This window comes from Spermophilus citellus (genome assembly GCF_964194105.1).
Source record: "Spermophilus citellus genome assembly, chromosome: 1".
NCBI classification, from domain to species: Eukaryota; Metazoa; Chordata; class Mammalia; order Rodentia; family Sciuridae; genus Spermophilus; species Spermophilus citellus.
The window spans coordinates 59594067-59601425 of record NC_138182.1 but is presented as its reverse complement, the minus strand read 5'-3'; the positions used below and the strand labels follow the sequence as shown (position 1 = coordinate 59601425).

General features: G+C 42.5%; 1 pseudogene across 1 annotated transcript; it reads left to right on the top strand.

The window, feature by feature from the left end:
* Positions 1-3401: 3401 nt before the first annotated feature.
* Positions 3402-4665, top strand: LOC308654863 (26S proteasome regulatory subunit 8-like; annotated as a pseudogene). Its single transcript has one exon. The product of its transcript is annotated as a 26S proteasome regulatory subunit 8-like (transcript).
* Positions 4666-7359: the final 2694 nt, after the last annotated feature.

The window sequence follows — 7359 nt, the reverse complement described above, 5'->3', positions numbered from 1 at the left end:
TTCTTTTATCTGTTTATGAAATTCATTCTGAATGTGTTCTTTCGCTGCTTGAATTTGCTGTCTTGTATCCTCCTTAAGGTTCCATTCCATCTATCTAAGGTGTTCCTTGAGTTCTTTATATGACCATTTTTCTGATGACTCCACGTCCTCCTGAATATTTAGGCTGTCCTGCATTGTTTGTAGTCCTTTTCTTCCTTGTTTTTTGAAGCTGCTCATGTTACTTCTTGTTCTGTTTGACTGCTGGGTTACTGTTTACTCCTATAAATTAATTTGATGTTTGGGAGGAAAGGTATTTGAAGGGAAGGGGTGAAGTCACTAAAGAGAATGAGAGTAGGCAGGTAGAATTCAAGGAAAGGGGGGATAAGATAAATGAAAAGACTAAAGAAGAAAAAAATAGGAACTAAAAAAGAAAAAAAAATTTAAAAAAAAATAATAATAATAATTAAAAAAATAATTTAAAAAGTTTAAATTAAAATTAGTAGCAAAAAAATTAGTAGCAAAAAAATTTTTTTAAAAATATTTCGTAAAAAAAAAAAATTTAATTAAACAACAAGAAATTCTTGTTCCTTAATAGCAATTGAATTCCTTGAGGGCTGGATCCATGTGGTATTTGTTTGAATAGCCACCATATTTAGCATGATGCTTAGTACACTACAATTGTCTATGTCTGTGAAAGAACAAATGATTTAATAAATGCATTTTGCATTATATGGATGAAAAGATATGATTTCACAAACTAGGATATAGGAGATTCTTTCTAACCATGAATATTGTAGATTATATTTGTCTTGCAAGGATGTACCTATAGTCTGCCCCACATCATAGTGATAAGACTAGTATTATCGGCTGCATCAATGATTATAGCGGCACAATTCACAATAGCTAGACTGTGGAACCAACCTAGATGCCCTTCAATTGATGAATGGATAAAAAAAATGTGGCATCTATACACAATGGAGTATTATGCAGCACTAAGAAATGACAAAATCATAGAATTTGCGGGGAAATGGATGGCATTAGAGCAGATTATGCTAAGCGAAGCTAGCCAAGCCCTAAAAAACAAATGCCAAATGTCTGCTTTGATATAAAGAGAAAAACTAAGAACAGAACAGGAAGAAAGAGCATGAGGAAAAGACTACAGTAAACAAAGACGAATGGGGGGAGAGAAACGGAGAGAGAAGGGAAAGCATATGGAAATGGTAGGAGACCTTCAAGGATACATAAAATTATAAGAGGTTATGAGGGGCAAGGGGGAGGGAAAAAAAAAGGGAGAGAATTGAACAACAGCAGGGGAGGTAGAGAGGGAAGATGGGAGGGGAGGGGAGGGGAGGGGGGATAGTAGGGGATAGGAAAGGTAGCAGAATACAACAGTCACTAATATGGCATTATGTAAAAATGCGAATATGTAACAGATGTGATTCTGCAATCTGTATTTGGGGTGAAAATGGGAGTTCAAAGCACAATTTGAGTCTAATGTATGAAAGATGATATATCATGAACTATGTAATGCGATAAATAATCAATAAAAAAAAAATTAAAAAAAATAAATAAAAAAAAAAGAAAGAAAAAAATGAAACTGAAAAAAAAACCCAAATCAAAAAAAAAAAAAAAAAAAACCCTAATAAATGCCGTCTTAGAGTTTGATTAACTTCTCTTCCAGTAGGTGGCACTTTGTCCACCAGGCCAAGTTTCTCCTGTCGATACGCGGGAACCAATCACTGTGCAGCAGCTCCTCCCAGACTGGGCGAGTCTCCAATCCTGAGTGTCTAGGGCCTCCTCTTGTGTCTAGTCACTTCCCACTTTTTCTCTAGCCATGCCCCTCTCACCACAATACTGGCTACAAGCCAGGTCTGCTGCTCCCGGGAGCCCTGTTTTCATGAACGACTGGGCACACTCTTCCAGTTTGCCATTCCCTCAGACCCTAAGTTTGTAGAGCTTGGGGCTGAGAATCCTCAGCGGATTTTACTTGCTCTCCTGTATCCACTTCCCCGTAGCTCGTGCAAGAGACCTCAGCAGTCAGCCCTGGTGGGAGCGGTAGATCCGCGCCGCGGGGACCCGCACCACCTCTGATTGCCTCGGGCTGGCTGTAGCACTCGTGGGAGAGCTGGGAGGGGCCCTTGTGGGAGAGCTGGGAGTGGCCCTTAAGGTTTTCCCGATGTGTGGAGAGGGAAGGCTGTGGGATCACACACCTGTAGCTGTCGGTTTCAACGAAGTTATCTCCTCCACAGCAGTCTGATGACGTTGTTTCCCTTTGCTGGGCTACCAATGCAACGGGTGGGTCCTTACTGTCTCTCCCAAGCCCCGTTTCAAACCTGTGGCCACTACTTATGAAGGCTCGGTAGGCATTTACCTTCGTATGATGAGAAGGGCTGACCAGTTGTTTCAGCCGGATGGATTAATGCCGAGTCATAGCTGTTTGTCTGCGGGAAGCAGGTGACCGGGAGTTTGAATTCAGCGGATCAGGGCTCAGTGCGTGTTCTCGGTTCACTTGGATTTTAAATTGTCTCTCATCCTATCAGCTGTTTCATTTAATTCGGCAGCTCATTCGCGCAGTGAAGAGTCTGCTCTATGATGCTCTGTGGGAGGCGGTGGCAGCAGCGGCGGCGGCAGCGGCCTTCGGGACCCCCGGAGAGGGGGTGCGGGTTGGGGGAGGGGAGGCGGCGCCTCGGGCCGCGGGGGCCGGGTACCGGACACGTGGGAGAGCGGGCGGGGTGGGGGAAAGAAATTGAAATCTAGATTTAGAGACTGAGCTTGGGAGGAGAGACAGCTGGGGAGAAGCAAGGCGGAGAGGCGGAGAGGAGAAGGAGATGGGGCCGATAGAGCCGTGCACCTGGGGCTGCAGCCTTACTGCTCGCGCTGAAGTCGTGATGGATTCCCTCCACCTTGGCTCATGACTTGATGTTTTCAATCACAGGCCTAGGCTCCGTCCCAGGCATCGGCTCCGCGGGGCTCCGGCAGTGCGGGCCTGGCAGCGGCGAAACCACACTCAGCCGCCCAGGGACCTCGGGGGTGCTGGAGCGGCGGGGGCCGCTCGGCGCGGGCGCCGCGGACTGCTCGGCGCGGGCGCCGCGGACTCAGCAGGTCCAGGTCCCACGTCGGCGACGCGCCCTCTTCCTCCTCCTCGCGCGAGGCGGGACGCGGCTTTGGCGCGGCCCGGTCCGAGGCGCCGGCGGCGGCGGTCAGGGTGCGGGGCCGTTCCGCTCCCTCCGGCTCCGGCTCCGGCGGGCCTGTGGCGGCGGTGGTGGGAGCGCGGAGGCGCGGGGCGGCCTGTTACCGGGCAGCGGGGAGGGACCGGCGGCGCTCAGGGGAGCGCGGCGGCACGGCCCGCACCTACTTCTTAATAAGACTCCTATAGCACAAGAATTAAAATCAAGAATTAATAAGTGGGGATGCCAGCAGTCTCCATTGAAGAAAGAAGATGGTGCTTGATGGGCCAGAAAAGATGGAACTGGAAGAGGGAAAAGTAGGCAGCAGCAGACTCCATCAATATTATCTGTCCAAGATTGAAGAACTCCAGCTGATTGTGAATGATAAAAGCCAAAACCTCCAGAGGCTGCAGGCACAGAGGAATAAACTAAATGCAAAAGTTCACCTATTGCAGAGAAGCTACAGCTGCTGCAAGAACAGGGCTCCTATGTGGGAGAAGTAGTTTGGGCCATGGTTAAGAAGAAAGTGTTGGTCAAGGTACACACCAAGGGCAAGTTTGTTGTAGATGTGGACAAGAACATCAACATCATGATGTGACACCCAATTGTCGAGTGGCTCTAAGAAATGACAGCTACACTCTGCACAAGATACTACCTAACAAGGTGGACCCGCTGGTGTCACTGATGATGGTGGAGAAGGTGCCAGATTCAACTTACAAATGATTGGTGGGCTGGACAAACAAATCAAGGAGATCAAAGAAGTGATTGAACTGCCAGTGAAGCACCCGAGCTCTTTGAAGCACTGGGCATTGCACAGCCCAAGGGAGTGCTGCTGTATGGACCCCCAGGGACAGGGAAGACACTGTTGGCCCAGGCTGTGGCTCATCCTACAGACTGTACCTTTATTTGTGTCTCTGGCTCTGAATGAGTACAGAAGTTTATTGGGGAAGGGGCAAGAATGGGGAGGGAGCTGTTTGTCATGGCACAAAAACACGCTCCATCTATTATCTTCATGGATGAAATTGACTCCATTGGCTCTTCATGGCTGGAAGGGGGCTCTGGAGGGGACAGTGAAATGCAGCACACAATGCTAGAGCTGCTCAACCAACTGGATGGCTTTGAGGCCACCAAGAATATTAAGATTGTCATGGCTACTAATAGGATTGATATCCTGGATTCTGCACTGCTTCACCCTGGGCGCATTGACAGAAAAATTGAATTCCCACCTCACAATGAGGAGGCCCAACTGGACATTTTGAAGATTCATTCTTGGAAAATAAATCTGACCCAAGGGATCAACCTGATAAAAATTTCCGAGCTGATGCCAGGAGCATCTGGGGCTGAAGTGAAGGGTGTATGCACAGAGGTTGGCATGTATACACTACGGAAATGGGGAGTCCACATCACCCAGGAGGACTTTGAGATGGCAGTAGTCAAGCTCATGCAGAAGGATAGTGAGAAAAACATGTCCATCAAGAAACTTTCGAAGTGAGGGATATCTTCTGTGTGGATCCCTTAAATAAAGGTCTGTGGGACAAGCCAAAAAAAAAAAAGTTAATAAGTGGGATGTATTCAAAAAAAAGTTTCTTCTCACCAAAAGAAATAATTGGTGAAGTGAATAGAGAGCCTATAGCTTAGGAGCAAATTTTTACCACTTGCACACCAGATAGATCACTAATCTCTAAGAAATATAAAGAACTCGAAAAGCTAAACACCAAATAAATAAATAAATAACCCAATAAATAAATGAGCCATGGAAATGAACAGACACTTCTCAGAAGATGATATACAATCAACAAATATATCGAAAAATGTTCAACATCTCCAGCAATTAGAGGAATGCAAATCAAAACTACTCTAATGCTTTATCTCATGCCAGTAAGAATGGCAGCTATTTAGAATATGAAAGACAAAAAGTTCTGGAAAGGATATGAGGGAAAAGACACACTCATACATTGCTGGTGGGGCTGCAAATTGGAACAATTAATCCAGAATCCAGTATAGAGATTCCTTGGACAACTTGGAATGGAACCACCATTTGACCCAGCTATCTCACTCCTCCGTTTTAAGTCCTAAAGGACTTAAAAATAGTGTACCACAGTGACACAGTGATATCAATGTTTATAGCAGAACAATTCACAATAGCTAAACTGTGGAACTAACCGAGATGCCCTTCAATAGATGAACAAATAAAGAAACTGTGGTGTGTGTGTATATATATATATATATATATATATATATATACACATACATACATACATACACAATGCAATATTATTCAGCATTAAAAGAGAATAAAATCATGGCATTTGCAGGAAAATGGACGTAGTTGGAGAATATCATGCTAAGTAAAGTTAGCCAATCCCCCAAAACCAAATGTCAAGTGTTTTCTCTGATATAAGGATGCTGATTCATAGTGGAATTGGGAAGGGGAACAAAGGAGGATTGGACAAACTCTAGATAAGGCAAAGGGATGGGAGATGGAGTATAGGGGTGGGAGGGGAATGGAGCGGTAGGAAAGACAGTAGAATGAGATGGACATCATTACCCTAAGTACATGTATAAAGACATGAATGGTGTGAATATACATTGTATACAACCAGAGATATTCAAAATTGTGCTCTATATGTGTAATATGAACTTTGTTCTGCTGTTATAAATAACAAATTAGAATAAATTTTTTTAAATCAATAAAAAATATAAAATATTAAAAAATATGTATTATAATAGTACCAAATCCATAGCATCAAGGAATAAATGAGATAATCTACATGAAATCTTCAGCAGAATATGTTGTCCAAAACTATATTTTGCTAAAGTGAAACATTTTTGGATAATTGTAGTAGTACAATTCTTTTTTCCTCTAACATCTACAAAACTGTAGGTGTGTACACAACTATATGCTATTTGAGACCATACATGGAGAGTAGAATTAAATGTTAAAAATACATACATAAATTTGATTTTAAAAGTAGACACATTACAATTTATATCTGAGATATAAATTCATTCTTTTTAGTTTCCCTTTCTCTGAAGTCTTACTTAAGAGTATCAGGTCATATCCCAAATAAAATATTTTATAAAGGTTTAAAGAGATTGAGTCACTGGCTTCTTTGTGTTCCATCAAAATCCAAATTATTATATTCTAGTAATTGTCATGTTTTACTTCAATTATTTTTACTTTCATCTCCTTTTCTTTGATTGTTGCCTGCAAATAATGCTGTCCTTAGAACACAGTAAACCCCAAGCAATTCCTTATTAGATGAATGAATGGATAAATGAATCATTAGAACATAAAATAATGATTCTCATTATAATACAAAAGGGGTATATTCACAAATTCTGAAGTTTAAATACAGATATAGGAAACCATATGTTTTTCATGATATTCTTCAAAGTCTGTTAACCCTATCTACTTTCATTGTATACATAATTTTTAAATGCTCATATGCAAAGAGTTGTATACAATTTGCCATAATATTCTCTTCAAAACAATGCATTATAATACACATAACTATGAAAATTGAGTCTGTAATACATACTGCAGCAGCTAGATTAGAAAAATGGCTCAATTATTTAGTTTCTTGCATCCAACATGACTGCATCCAATGTGACAGCATTCAGTGTGACTTTTTGTTCTCACCAAGAGAAAAATCTCTTTTCCCCTTTGGGATATCCTAGGTACCTGCTTTTTCCAAAAGCATATCTGGTGAGTGATATGGTGGTACTTGTTAGGATCCTAGGTCTCTATTTCCCTTGAGGTCTTCCTCTCTTTTTCAGAACCCTGGTAGTGCCATGTGATTAGACTTAATATAAACTATTTAATTATTAGATACATGTGAACTATGCCAGTTGCACCAGCCAACATCTAGTTAATCACCAGATCAGTGAGGCCCCCAAATAAGCTACCAGCTCCTGGCAGAAACATACATGAAACCAGACAACATCAGCAAATCCTGGATTATAATAGCAGATTTGCCTGACTGATCCACAATCTAGGAACAAAAGTTTTCTATGATAGGCTGCTTTTCACTCTCTAGGTGGCCCACATTTTCCCATGAGTGTGTATTTTTTGCTCTAGCCCAAATGGTATAAGCGCTCTCTCTCTCTCTCTCTCTCTCTCTCTCTCTCTCTCTCTCTCTCTCTCTCTCTCTCATAGCCTACATTCTCCCTTGACTTTACCTCTGCTTTCATAAATAAGCTTTTGTCTCTG